Source organism: Nicotiana tabacum, chromosome 12 (genome assembly GCF_000715075.1).
Source record: "Nicotiana tabacum cultivar K326 chromosome 12, ASM71507v2, whole genome shotgun sequence".
NCBI lineage: Eukaryota > Viridiplantae > Streptophyta > Magnoliopsida > Solanales > Solanaceae > Nicotiana > Nicotiana tabacum.
The window spans coordinates 14,765,693-14,781,204 of NC_134091.1; the positions used below are offsets into that span (position 1 = coordinate 14,765,693).

The 15,512-nt window shown below is 40.6% G+C and overlaps 1 pseudogene; it reads right to left on the reverse strand.

The window, feature by feature from the left end:
- Positions 1-14,069: 14,069 nt before the first annotated feature.
- On the reverse strand, positions 14,070-14,178 carry LOC142167625 (U6 spliceosomal RNA; annotated as a pseudogene).
- Positions 14,179-15,512: the final 1,334 nt, after the last annotated feature.

Here is a 15,512-nt window from a genome sequence, read left to right on the forward strand (position 1 = left end):
TATATATATATCTTACATAGTTAAGTGATATGTAAATTTTATTTCCATTGTGAAAAAAAATGTATTTTGCTTACCTAGTTAAGTGATATGTAAATTTTATTTCCATTTTGAAAAAAATTGCATATACCATGATATTTATTAAAACTTGTGATTGTTGCGCTAAAAAGGCTCGCATATGCTCTTAACATGATGTGATATTGCCCCAAAAATGCCTTACATTACTAAGAGATTTCTATACTTTATATGTAGAGCCCTTATCTATTTAGCGACCAATGAGAGACTTTTAAGTTTTCACGACAATCAAAGCTCGGTAGTATAGTGAGATATTGTCGCTTTGGACCAAACCTGTATAATTTTCCCAAAAGGCTTTATACTATTAAAAAAATATATACACCTAGGATTCCTATTTTTTTCAACTAAAAATATGAGACTTAGTTCACATCCAACATTGACATCACGTTGGAAAGTACTTCTCGTGTAGTAAACAATAATCCTATTATCTTTTCTTAATCCGTCCCAGAAGTGGTGTCCACGCCCTTAAATGAATTTTTTTTGTTTGGTAAGAGGGGAAATTCGCAACCGCTACAAGTCTATAATCTCTGCCAGACTGTCACAGTCTCTGCCCTTTGGGTAAGCACTTTGTGCGCACTGGGTAAACTTACCCCTGTGTAATAGCCTGCAAACCACACATGGGATGTAACTAGACAAGCTCTGTGCGACAGACTCAACCCAGAAAACATCGAGGGGGATTCGATCTCAGTTCATCCATCCGGGCAACCCCGATTGTGAATGAAATTCTTTTTGTTCTCTGTGTATATACCCCAAAACGTACCATTTTCAATAATTCTAATAACTTTTCTATTACAAAATAAACAAAAATGACTTTGTTACATCATCTTCAGCTAATTTAATAGAAGTGCTTTGTAAGTACAAGCAACCCGAACAACACGGTAATTTGGTCCCATGTTAGTTATGGTTTAACAATGTCGATGGCTAAGTAAAGGACATTTGTCCTGTCCCACACTATGGTACTTTTTTCCAGTTATTTAGGACAGCGCTTTTTGTCTTCCTGTGATAAAATTTTCAACTTGAGTATACTATAGTTGACGACGGGGCCATATATTATTCTGTAATTTTTCATCAGTATTCTGCTACTTTTGAAATATTTCGGATGATTCTCCTTTTTAATCTCCAATCCAACACAATAAACTCGATATTGAGGAGATACTAATATCAGATAGTTTTACTAATTTTGAGACGCAAAAACCGTAATCATATCACCAACTACAGCTCTATCGCAAATTATTACGTCCAAAACTCTAAGACATTGGCATGATTCCGCAATAATAAAAAACTGAGCACGAACTTTCACACGCATGGCTTTAATATCATATGTAACAGCACAACCTACCAGAGTACTAGTAATATTATTCGCTTTGGGTTTAGGTTCGCGCGACTTTAAAACTTATAATTAGAGTCTAAGACTTGATTTTTTGTATTGTCGATGTGAGATTCGCATTCTATAACTATTTTTTTCTTACACAATACAATTTTTCTACGAAAAAAAAAACCTTCTCTCTTTGTAGCCCGGCCCTTGCATATACCTATGTTTCAACTAAATGGCAGTCCATGACAAGAAAAACTATGTCTACAAAAGAAGCTGGATGTACTATACAGTTGAAACGTAATAGTTTATGTATAAGCTAATATATCGATGAGATTTAATAAATTATAGATCACTAAAAGAAATTTGTATAACCTTAACAGGTTCTGTTTTTATTTTGGAACAGTGGTACTATTTTTAGGTCTTATTTATTATTATTTTTATAATTAGAAGGATCGATATATTACTCCTAACATTCTTCTGCTTTTTTCTATTTTCTTAAACAAAAGCTGTGTTTACATTGTTATTTATTTCTAAGTCCCTTTTTTGACGGGAAAAAAAATACTCCTACTTAAGTAATCAACTTTGAACTTACGTTGAATATTTTTCATAGGCATAGCGCAATACAATAATAAAATAACTACCTTAAAAAAGTTTCTCAGTGAATGTAACACAATGAGACTTTTTATTTCGACAATTAACATACATATCTCAAATAAAATATTGCATAAAATATGCCATTTCTTGAACAATTGGTTCGAGTCAAATTAAGATACTAAAAATAGAACAAAGGAAGTACAATTAGTCTGAATCAAGATTTTATTAATCAATGGAAATCGGGGAAAGACTTCTATTATTGGATGCTGGGTCCATGGATAGACCGACCCGGTCAACACGGTGATATGGCCCATCTTAGTTGAGGCTACTGATTTTAGGAGCATTGTCCTAAAATCACTCGAAAAAGTTGGCAATGTGGGACAATTCTGCTATGAATTTTGGACAAAGATAAGTGACCGAAACTATTTATTTTCGATAATTATAAAAGTATGTAAAATTTATATATATTTTTTATAATATACTTGTTTATCCAAAAAATGGATAGAGTTGAATTTATATGCAGTTTAGAGGATATGTGGCATAACTTAACACAAAATGTAAGGATAAATAGAAATGTAAATATAGATTGGAGAGAATGCAAAATAGATAAAATTGTCAGGAACAATGAATCTTAAGATTCAACAAATAGAATCAATCTAAGAAATCTGAGAGAAAACAATTCTTTACTGTAGAAGAATATAACACTTTTATTCCAATGTAAGCCTCAGACCAACTTTTCTTACAGAAATGGTAACCAAGCCCTTTTATAGTGGAGTGATTTAGCTCTAAGCATAATAAAATAAGCATTCAGTGGGAGACCCATGATAAGTGAGCTTTTCCACAATTTCTGCCAAGATTCTCTCTAGTGGGATTGCAACGGCTTTTGTCTGCGAGCTCGATCTTGCTTAGAACCCTCGATTTTGGTTTGAGCTTGATTTCGACTCGAGCTCGTGATCTTGGTTCGAGCCCGATTCTGGCTCGAGGCCTCGAATTGATTCGAGGTCAATGTTGGTTGGTCTCTAGATTGTCAGCATGATAGATCTACTCTGCATCATGGTTCAATTTCAATTCGAGCTTGATAATGATATCGAACTCGACACAGATCGCCCCCCCGGGTTCGAGGTTAATTTGTTCCATCTTCGGGATCTTACTTCGATAGATCATCGATCGAACTCGATCGGACGTTCTAAGACCGAAATCTATTTCGACCGTATACAGATAGTCCCCTCGTTTCTCAGAAAGAATGTGGCGAGAAACGATATGATTTTTTAACGGCTCGATCGGATTATAACCTGACATTTCCATCGGGTTCGACCATGACGCATTTGGTAACTGTCCCGTCGATTTAGTCTTTCAAGGCATTTAAATACTGAACTGCCATCGCTTGAACCTATAAATAACCCTTTCTTTTATCTTTTACCACTTTTACATCTTCTATTTCCCAAATTTTCCAAGATATTCTTCGTACTCTCCAACTTATCAGTAAATCTGTGATTTCTTTCTGCAAAAGCCCCTCTTCAATTCTATCAAATATTTGTCACTTTCTTCTATTCCTCACCTTTGAATTCGAAAATGGTGAAAACATCACAAACCATTCCTAAGAAAGAGAAGGCTTCATCTTCACAGTGTGCCGCCGATGAGACACCGGCAGAAACACGGCCTGAGGAGTGTGTTCCCGAGGCGTGTGTTCTTACTTCAGATTTTAAGGTCGATAAAGGTTCATCGGTCCCTGGCCGGTGTGAGCCGGTATCGAGGTACATGTGTTCGATAACCGAGAAGTACCTCAAATAACTAAAGAAGGATTGCAATTGGGGTGAAAAAGAAATAATAATTCCTACCCCTGACGAAGATATCACTTCTTACATGAAAGGGTTTTTGAATGTGTATACTTACCCTTTCACTTTAGGTCCCCTCGATTCCGTTATTATTGACTTCTGTCGTCAATACCAGGTAACCTTAGGCCAGGTCAATCCTTCTTTGTGGCGAATCGTTATCCTGATCCGATATTTTGTGAGCAAAATCGAGGGGATGTCGTTCACCCTCGACCATCTTATCCGATTGTACCGTCCTCGACTTTTTCGAGGAGGGTTAATAAAACTTCAGCGTCGGGCTACCAAGGCTCTATTCTCGAGTATTGACGAGGACAAGGACCGGGGTTGGATGGGCAGGTTCGTTCGAGTAAGGACTTCAGACCTGATTCCGACTGAAAAGATGCCCTTTCCCGAGGAGTGGAATATGAAACGTAAGTGTGATCTTGTTGTGTGATCTTGTTGTTACTTCTACTTTGTTATTTCATTTATTCTCTCATCGACACTCCTCTTTTTATGATGTAGCTGTTTCCTGGATGCCCGGAGCAGTTCCCGATCTCAAGAACTGGGTACGAGCCCTTGTTTCGACCTCCACATACGCCGAACGCTCATGGCGTGATTTGTCAAAGGGTCGGTGGGAGGCTAAAAATCACGGTAAGCTCATTTCTCGTACTCTTTGATGATCTGAATGAGGTGGTTTTCAAAATATTTTATTAAGGTTTTCCATATGCAGGTTTGGGTAAAGACGCGATTTTGAGGCCCTTGTCTAATGAGGAGGAAATTTCGGCCTCTGTCCCAAAGCCGGTGAAGGAAAATAAAAGGAAAATAGCCTCCGTTCCTGAAGATCCAAAATTGAAGAAGAGGATGGCTCGTAAGCCGAACAAGAATGTCATTCCTTTGACCGTGGAATCCGTTCTGCGCCTAAGGGATGAAGATAAAGATGATGAAAAAGAAGAAAACGATGAGTCCGCGCTGGTGGTCCGAATGAAGAGAACCATCGATACCTCATCGGCGGCTGGATCGATGATGCTCCATAAGGCTCCGCCTCGAACTGAGGATATACCGGAGAAAGATTTGGGTAGAGTCCCCGAACTATCGGATATTGAAGACGTATCTCATCAGATTCAACGGGTAGGGGATACGATTGAAGAGGCCCCCGAACCCCTTCGAATCGAGGAGAATGCTCCAGGCGATTCATTTGGGGCAGCAGCAATCGAGGATTCGCCTACCTTTCCCGCTTTTTTCCGCAGGGGTGATTCGGGAAGCTCAAGCTCTGGGAGCCCTCGATCTAGACAGGCCTCACGATGAAGAAGATCCCTTTCGTGACCTGTTTACCGACATTGAGGACGTTGCCGGTGCTGGTGATAAATCAGATCTTTTTTACGGATTGCGGCAGGCTTTGAATTAGGTGAGCTTTTAAAATTATTTTTTCGGTACTATCTTTATGTTCATTTTTCGTTAACTTCACTTCTTGTTTCTTTGTAGGCAGCGGCAGTTCATCGAGAACAATGTTCTCAATTCCAAAATGAGCTACATCAATACGAGATCGACCTGCAACGGGCTACTGACGAGAGGAACTCCCTTAGACTTTCCTTAGGGCAGAGAGAAGAGGAAATAAAAGACCTCCGAGCTGAGTTGGCCAAGGCTTATCGAGATCAGGTCGATTTATCTGAGCAGGTAATGATGCTTTTGAAAGCCTATGGGCTTGATACTAGAACGATAGCTAACAGTTCGGTCTCACAGCTACAGCAAAAAATTGAGATGATCGGGAAGCTTCGTAAGGAGGTCGACGTGATAAGAACAGAGTCTTTGCGGTGGAAAGAAGGTATGGACCGCTTTGCTGCAGAAAAAGAAACTGCTCGAGCCCAGTTATCATCGTCCGAAACTCAGCTTCAGAAAATGAAGGAAAAAGGCCTGGTTCAAGCAAGAAGAATTGAGGAGCTTGAGGCTCGGTTGGCCTCTGTACTTGCCAAGGCCGAATCTGATGCCGAAAAGGCAAAGGTCGATGCAGATGCGCTCGTGGCCGTCTATCGGGCCGATGCTGAAGTTGCCCAAGTCCAGGCAAGAGAGGCAGCCGAGTCCGCCGATACTCGAGCACATTGGGTCGCCGAACTTGCTAAGTGCCGGTCCCGAAGGGAAACTCTTGAGGAGATCCATGCTCGTAGTTTCGATCTCGCTGAAGAGATAAAAAGGGCCAAAGAACTCAAAGTCGATGCCGAAGCTCTGGTTTCTGATGGTGATGACGATGATGATGAGGGCGATGATGATGACGATGAGAGCAAGAACGGATCTGAAAATGGGGGGGATCCTGATAAAGAAGAGACCGCTCCTGACTGAGAAGTTTAGTTCTTAGTTTTTACGTTGTAATCACCCATGCAGATAAATTTGTATATAGATATATCTCCTTTTTTTGCCAACTTGCTTCTGTTTTTGTTTCCTGTCTTGTGAGGACTTTATTCACGCCCTATGAATATTTTCACAATGATTTAAATAACTTAATCAAATTTGGACTTCGTAGCCTCTGTAACCGAGCGAGCACTTACTCAAACTTGGAGCGATGTAGCCCTTAGGCTTATTAATTGAGTCAATGATTCGATCTTGAAGAAATATAGTCCGTAGGCGTAATGGTCGAGTGAGTGCTTGCTCGAACTCGAAATAAAAGTAGCCCGTAGGCTTAGTAGTCTAGTGAATGATTCGAACTCGAAGCAATGTAGCCCATAGGCATAATGGTCGAGTGAGTGTTTGCTCGAACTCAAAATAAAAGTAGCCCATAGGCTTAGTCGAGTGAATGATTCGAACTTGAAGTAATGTAGCCCGTAGGCGTAATGGTCTAGTGAGTATTTGCTTGAACTCGAAATAAAAGTAGCCCGTAGGCTTAGTCGAGTGAATGATTCGAACTCGAAGTAATGCAGCCCGTAGGCGTAATGGTCAAGTGAGTGTTTGTCCGAACTCGAAATAAAAGTAGCCCGTATGCTTAGTGGTCGAGTTTATCTTAATTCTAATTGCATAATAAATATCAAAATAGAGGAATTTTCCTTGGATATAAGATGCCGATAAAGAAGAGAACTTTCTTCGCACGTTATTACACGCCTGAGTTTGGGCCAATCTATATGAGCATGGTTCGCTTCGACCATTTGGCTCTTATAATTTTTCCTATTAGAACCCTGTTGTTGTGAAATAACTCTCTTGCGAAACCTCGGATATTGTTGTAAATGCTGCACGATCATTGGTTGCCTCATTAAAAATCTTGCCGAAAAACCCATTTGGGATAAAACCGGTCTAAGGGAAAAAGAGTGCAGCGCGTGCTTTCAAGCGAGAGATCCATCTTATCCCTTGTTTAGACTTCTGCAGGGGTCAGTTTTGAAATATAAACGAATATGGAAAGGTCGTACCTTAGAAGTAGTACCGTTTTAGATGTGATACATTCTAGTTGCTTGATAGCCGTTTGCCGTTTATAATGCCGAGCATGTACGATCCCTTTCCGATGTTCTCGAGCACCTGATATGGTCCTTCCCAATTCGGTCCTAGTTTTCCTTCATTCGGATTTCGGGTATTGATGGTGATTTTTCTTAACACTAAGTCCCCAGGCTTGAAATGGCGGAGCTTGGTTCTTCGATTATAATATCTTTCGATTCGCTGCTTTTGGGCAGCCAATTGGATGAGAGCAGTTTCTCGTCTTTCGTCTGATAGTTCGAGGCTGGTATTCATAGCCTCGTTATTTGATTCTTCCATTGCGAATCGAAATCTGGCACTGGGTTCACCAACTTTGATCGGTATCAATGCTTCGGACCCATATACTAAGGAGAATGGGGTCGCCCCCGTACTGGATTTTGACGTCGTCCGATATGCCCAAAGGACTTCGGGCAGGATTTCTCTCCATTTCCCCTTAGCGTCGTTCAACCTCTTCTTTAAGTTTTGAATGACAGTTTTGTTCGTTGATTCAGACTGTCCATTCCTACTGGGGTGGTATGGCGTTGATTGTATCCTTCTTATTTTGTGGTCTTCAAGGAATCTTGTTACTTTGCTGCCAACGAATTGTTTTCCATTGTCACACATTATTTCGGCGGGTATCCCGAATCGGCATATGATATGATCCCAAATAAAGTCTAACATCTTTCTCTCTTATTTTCTCGAACGCATGTGCTTCAACCCATTTAGAAAAATAGTCATTCATAAATAAAATGAATTTGGCTTTACCTGGGGTCGATGGCAGAGGGCCGACGATATCCATTCCCCACTTCATGAACGACCATGGGGATAGGATTGAGTGGAGTTAATCTCCGGGTTGGTGGATCATCGGTGCAAACTTTGATATTTGTCACATTTACGAACAAATTCCTTCGCATCTTTGCCCATATCGATCCAATAATACCCTGCTCTGATTATTTTTCGAACTAATGTATCGGCTCCAGAGTGATTCCCGCAAGTACCCTCGTGCACTTCCCATAGGATGTAATCGGTATCTCCCGGACCCAACTATACTGCCAACGGTCCATCGAATGTTCTTCGGTACAACGTTCCGTCCGAAGCCAACGTGAATCGAGCAGCTTTAGTCCGCAGGGTTCTGGAATCTTTAGGGTCCGATGGGAGTTTTCCGCTCTTCAAGTATTCAATATACTTGTTTCTCCAATCCCAGGTTAAGCTTGTAGAATTTATTTCGGCGTGACCTTCTTCGATTACCGATCTCAAAAGTTGAACAACATTCCCCGAGCCCGAGTTATCTACCTCGACCGACGACCCCAAATTCGCAAGCACATCAGCCTCATTATTATGTTCACGTGGTACATGCCGTAAAGTCCATTGTTTTAAATGGTGCAAAGTGACAAGCAGTTTATCTAAATACCTTTGCATTCTACCTTCTCAAACTTTATCATGGCTTCATACTCGATCTCGTTGTTAGTCAACCTGATAGTTTTAAAAAATTGCCTAATAGTGTTACCCGTGGGTAGTTTCAAAACTATGCCCAGCCCGGACTCTTTCACGTTCGAAGCCCCATCCGTAAAAAGGATCCATACCCCCGACGATGTACCTGATTTCAACAAGAGTTCTTTTTCGACTTCGGGTACGAGGGTTGGCGTGAAATCGGCCACGAAGTTTGCTAAAATTTGAGACTTGATGGTCGTATGGGGTTGATATTCGATATCGTACCCACTGAGTTCGACGGCCCATTTGGCCAGTCGGCCTGATAACTCGGGTTTGTGCAAAATATTACGAAGCGGGTAAGTGGTTAACACACATATGGGATGACATTGAAAGTACGACCTTAACTTTCTTGAGGTGCTTATTAGTGCAAGTGCCAATTTTTTTAAGAGCGGATATCTAGTTTCCGCTTCTCCTAAGGTCCGACTCGTATAATAAACGGGAAATTGCATACCTTGCACTTCTCGAACTAGGACACCGCTTACGGCGACTTCCGATACTGCCAAGTACAAACAAAGTTTTTCGTCTGTTTTTGGAGTGTGAAGTAGTGGTGGGCTTGATAGATATCGCTTTAGTTCCTCTAATTCTTGCTGGCACTCCGGGGTCCAAGCAAAATCGTTCTTCTTTTTGAGTAGAGAGAAAAATTTGTGACTTCGGTCAGATGATCTTGAAATGAACCGGCCTAAGGCTGCAATCCGACCCATTAGCCTTTGTACGGCCTTCACGCTGTCCACGACGATGATGTCTTCGATGGCTTTGATTTTATTGGGGTTAATCTCTATTTCCCGATGTGACACTATGAAGCCGAGGAACTTGCCCGAACCGACCCCGAAGGCACATTTTTTGGGATTGAGCTTCATGTTGTATTTCCTCAAAATTTCGATCGTTTCCTGCAAATGGGCCAAATGGTCCTCTTCGCGCAGAGATTTAACTAGCATGTCATCAATATAAACTTCTATTGATTTTCCCATTTGTTCTTCGAACATTTTATTTACTAGGCGTTGGTAAGTAGCCCTTGCATTTTTAGCCCGAAGGGCATCACATTATAATAATACGTTCCATATTTGGTGACAAATGAAGTCTTTTCCTGGTCCTCCGGGTTCATCTAGATTTGATTATACCCGGAATAGGCATCGAGAAAAGTGAGGATCTCGTGGTCGGCCGTGGCATCGATCATGCGATCGATGTTGGGCAGCGGAAAAGAATCTTTGGGGCATGCTTTGTTCAAATCCTTATAGTCCACACACATTCTAAGTTTGTTCCCTTTTTTAGGGACTACAACTATGTTGGCTAGTAATTCGGGATATTTCACCTCCCGAATGGACCCTACTTTGAGAAGCTTGGTTACCTCGTCTTTTATGAATGCGTGCTTTCTCTCGGACTGGGGTCTTATCTTTTGCTTCACCGGTCTAAACCTGGGGTCCAAACTTAGTCGATATGTCGTTATGTCCGGCGGGATACCTGTTATATCTAAATGGGACCAGGCAAAACAATCGATATTATCGATAAGAAATTGAACGAGTTTCTTCCTGAGTTCGGGGCTCAACCCCGTTCCCAAGTATACCTTTCGCTCGGGCCAGTGCTCGATTAATGTGACTTGCTCTAGCTCCTCGATTGTTGATTTGGTGGCGTCGGAGTCATCGGGAATCATGATAGATCGAGGGACCCTTTGATCATCATCCTCTTCGATTTTCTGGTTGTCTGGCTGGGTTGAAGCCGATGCATGTGATTGCTATTTGGTGTCCCATTCTCCTTCCGGGCCCGATCCTTTTATCGACGAAAGTGAGGATATTGGTTTAGTTTCGTCGATGGCGAACATTTCCTTTGCGGCTGGTTGTTCTCCGTACACCGTTTTGACACCTCTCGATGTCGGGAATTTAAGGGCCTGGTGTAGGGTCAAAGGTACAACTCTCATGTTGTGGATCCATGGCCTTCCGAAAAGGGCGTTGTATCTCATATCGCCTTTGATCACGTGAAACTTCATTTCCTGGATGGTTCCGACCACGTTTATTGGTAGGATTATCTCACCCTTGGTGGTTTCACATGCCATATTGAACCTGTTTAGAACCAGAGTTGTGGGTACGATTTGATCTTGTAGGCCGAGCTGCTCTACTACCTTCAATCGGATGATGTTGGCCGAGCTACCCAGATCGATTAACACACACTTAATTTTAATTTTATTCATGAGTACATATATTACCAGTGCATCATTGTGAGGTTGGATGACCCATTCTGCATCTTCATCATCAAAGGACAAAGTCCCCATGGGTGCATAATCTTGAGTCCGAGATCACTTTTCCCTCACCATCGATGTTTTAGTGCGTTTAAGCACTGGTCCCTGAGGGGTATCGATGCCGCCGATGATCATGTGGATGACGTGTTGTGGTTCTTCTTGCTCGTTTTGCTTGCTGAAATTCCTATTTTTAAAATGGTTCTTCACCCTATCACTCAGAAATTCCCGAAGGTGCCCTTTGTTAAATAAGCGAGCTATTTCCTCTCTTAGTTGCTTGCAATCTTCCGTTCTGTGGCCATGGGTACCATGATATTCGCACGTTTGACTGGGATTTCTTTGGGCATGATCGGTCTACATGGGTTGAGGCCATTTAGTGTCTTTGATGCGTCCGATGGCTGACACGATAGCGGATGCACCAATGCTGAAGTTATATTCTGATAATCGAGGTGCTTCTATAGGATCGACATATTTATCGAAGCCGCTCTTACTCATAAGCCCCCGAGAATTTTATCCTCGATCAATCCTTGTTATTCACACGATCTGCTATGTACGGTCGATATCGGTCTATGTTCGTCCTTTGTTCTCTATCGATCTCCTTTTGGTTTTTAGTAACTGTCCTGTTTTGATGAACAGGTCCGTACGGAGCCCCCAACTGATCATCCTCGACCCTAATTTTAGATTGGTATCGGTTGTGTATACTGCCCAAGTTATCGCTGGATACTCGATCAAACTTTGTTTTGGCCGATGTGATGTTGTCGAACTTAACTCGTTCAACCCTTAGGTGAAAGCTTGTAAGGCCCAATCGTCTGTGACCGGGGGTAATTCCATGCGTTCCATTTGAAATCGGTATACGAATTCCCTCAGCATTTCATTCTCCCTTTGCTTTAATTTGAAGAGTTCTGATTTCCTTGTTGCAACCTTTATGGCATCAGCATGTGCCTTTACGAACGACTCTACTAACATGGCAAAAGAATCGATGGAATTCGGCGGTAAATTGTAGTACCGGATCATCGCTCCCTTCGAGAGGGTCTCCCTGAACTTTTTCAACAACACAGATTCGATCTCATCGTCCTCCAAATCGTTGCCTTTTATGGCACATGTGTAAGAGGTGACATGTTCGTTAGGATCGGTCGTACCGTTATATTTGGGAATTTCGGGCATACAGAATTTTTTGGGGATTGGCTTCGGTGCCGCACTCGACGAAAAAGGCTTTTGTATGAATTTTTTCGAATCAAGCCCCCTTATTATTGGTGGAGCCCCCGGGATTTGATCGACCCTGGCATTGTACGTTTCCACCCTCTTGTCATTGGCTTTGACTCGTTTTGTGAGTTCCTCGAGCAGTTTAGTAATTTCGGGAGTAGTCCCCGATTCTTGCTCATTAGATTTTACTATGGCGGGCTCCGTTCTGGGGGTGACTTATCGAAGTGGATTGGAATCCGGCCTGCTTTGTGCGCGAGTTTGGCTCTGTAGCTGAGCTATCACTACTTGTTAGGCTTGTAGCATCTCGAAGATCATACGTAAGTTGGCCCCGATTTTCCCCGCGTTTTGGGTGTCTCGGGCTACGGATCGAGTACCGCCCTGAATGCTTCTTTCCGGTTCGAAACACTGATTCGCCTCCAAAGCTATTTGTGAATTGACATCCAATGGTATTTCGGCTCGAATTTCGGGTACTTCGATTCGAGCCTCGGTGCCATTGTTAATTGGCCTTCCGGCCCCAGGTGCCAAGTTGTTGGTTTCATCTTGAAGGCCGGCTTCGTTATCGATCGGTGAAGCCATTTGATTGGTAATTATTCGTAGCTGATCCGAAATTCAAGATGCTTTCGGAAATAAGCGCAAAGCACAATGGCGTATTTTTTCAGATTTGTATCAAATAACCACTGTTATCCTCGGCCCCACGGTGGCGCCAAACTGTTTACCCGAAAAATAGATAGAGTTGAATTTATACGCAATTCCGAGGATATGTGGCGTAACTTAACACAAAATGTAAGGATAAATAGAAATGTAAATATAGATTGGAGAGAATGCGAAATAGATAAAATTATCAGGAACAATGAATCTTAGGATCCAACAAATAGAGTCAATCTAAGAAATCTGAGAGAAAATGATTATGTATTGTAGAAGAATATAACACTTTTATTCTAATGTAAGTCTCAGACCAACTTTTCTTACAGAAATGGTAACCAAGCCCTTTTATAGTGGAGGAATTTGGCTCTAAGCATAATAAAATAAGCATTCAGTGGGAGACCCATGATAAGTCAGCTTTTCCACAATTTCTGCCAAGATTCTCTCTAGTGAGATTGCAACGGCTTTTGTCTGCGAGCTCGATCTTGCTTAGAACCCTCGATTTTGGTTTGAGCTTGATTTCGACTCTAGCTCGTGATCTTGGTTCGAGCCCGATCCTGGCTCAAGGCCTCGAATTGATTCGAAATCAATGTTGGTTGGTCTCTAGATTATCAGCATGATAGATCTACTCTGCATCATGATTCGATTTCGATTCGAGCTTGATAATAATATCGAACTCGACACGGATCGGCCCTCCGGGTTCGAGGTTAATTTGTTCCACCTTCGGGATCTTACTTCGATAGATCATCGTTCGAACTCGATCGGACGTGCTAAGGCCGAAATCTATTTCGACCGTATACAATATCTATATATATATATATAAATAAAAATAAAATCGGCTATTATTTTGAAAGTGGCAGTGGACAGTGCAAATTTCCCATGAATTTCCCCCATTTCTCTCACTATTTGGACAATTAACTCGTGATCAAATAAAGAAGAGAGCATTTCATGACAAATTAATAGGGTAAGATGGAGACAAGTTCTTGCCAATTTAGACTTCAAAAGTTCAAATTGGACACGAAAGTCTATAAACGTCATCCAGTGAAGACGCAAATGGTAAGTTAATTATTTGGTAAACACTGAAGTGAAAGATTGTACTAGGAGATAAAAGATGATGGGTCTCACCAAAGACATCAATTGTATAGACCTATACACTTTTAGGCTTTGACTTCTGTTGGTAGTCCAAACTCCAAAATGGCACAGTACGCGTACCTATTTCCTAGTCGCCTTAAAAGAATTTGCCTATAATTCCATGTAATGGCTGCTAAACTTTTTATTTTTTATTGTTAATTTGGACCATGTCTCAATTTGTGTGTGTTATTCTCGTGCAAGGGCCATGTTATGGTCTATCTTCTTTGTATCATTCTAATTTTATCGGATATTTTCGAACTAATGACTGCTAACTCACTTCAATATCTGATTCTAGTCCTTTGCCAGGTCCCAGACTGAGTTCTTCTGATAGAATCTTACATAAATGTCTCAAATAATTTCTAAGTTACCAACTTCTTGCCATTAATCATAAACTTATTAAAACTAGTCAAGCACATATAAAAATTAAAAATTCAAATGAATAAGGATTCTTTCTCTTTAAGAATCACACACAAAGATCTCCCTCCATCTTTTAAGCGTGATCAACAACATTAGATGCAAGACGGAAAGGAATGAATAAGATAGCAAACAAGGTGATAAAACAAAAAAAAAAATACAAGATTCCAAAATCTAAGCAAAAAGGGACCTTTTTCAATAGTTATGATTGAAATCTATTGAAAACATATAGATGAGTCAATATACAAAATTTGAGGAAGATCGGAGGTAATTGACTGATTTGGTATCAAAATTCCTTGTTAAAATCGAGTTTTAAAAATTCTTCTGCGGCACACGTATCAAACATATATCACGCATGTATCTCACACACATATATACATGGATATACTTGTAATACACATTTGACACGAATATGATACATATGTGATACACATATCATCATTTTTCATATTTTATCTTCTATTTCGAATTTTCGATTAAAATTACCTCAAAACTCTACCAAATCATCCCAAAACTGAGATTTAAACTCCTTAAGATGTATCCAATCTATTCCAACAACATCCACTCAAAAGAAAGCAAAATTTTGATACTTTTTTTTTTGTTGCAAATAGCTAATTGGATAATATTGGTAATATTTTATGAATTGACTAATTTTCGTACTAACTTACTTATGGGCTGACATAACATGTAATTTCTTTTTATTTCGGCTGAAATTCAAAAATAGCCAGATTTACAAGTGGTAATTGAAAAATAGTCACAGTTTCAAAATTAATCGAAATTTAGCCATTTTTCATGTAAAGATAAATCTGAACGAAAACACTATTTAAAATCTGAAAAATATTCCAGCATAATATACTGGAGTTCGAATTTTTTACATGTGAACTTCCAGTATAATATGCTGGAGTTTCAGCATAATATATTGGTACAATATAATATGTTGGAAGTTCATACACAGGTGCTCCAATCTCTAGTATATTATGCTGGAACTTTCTGTGTGCTCGAGTTTCAGCATGATATGCTGGAAATTCATACATAGGTGCATCAATCTCCAGTATATTATGCTGGAACTTTCCGTGTTGCAACAAAATAGTAGGTATTTTTCAATGACTATGCAAACGCTGGTTATTTTTCAATTACGAGTCCGAAAACTGACTAGCCTGTGCTATTTTCACCTTTATTTCTT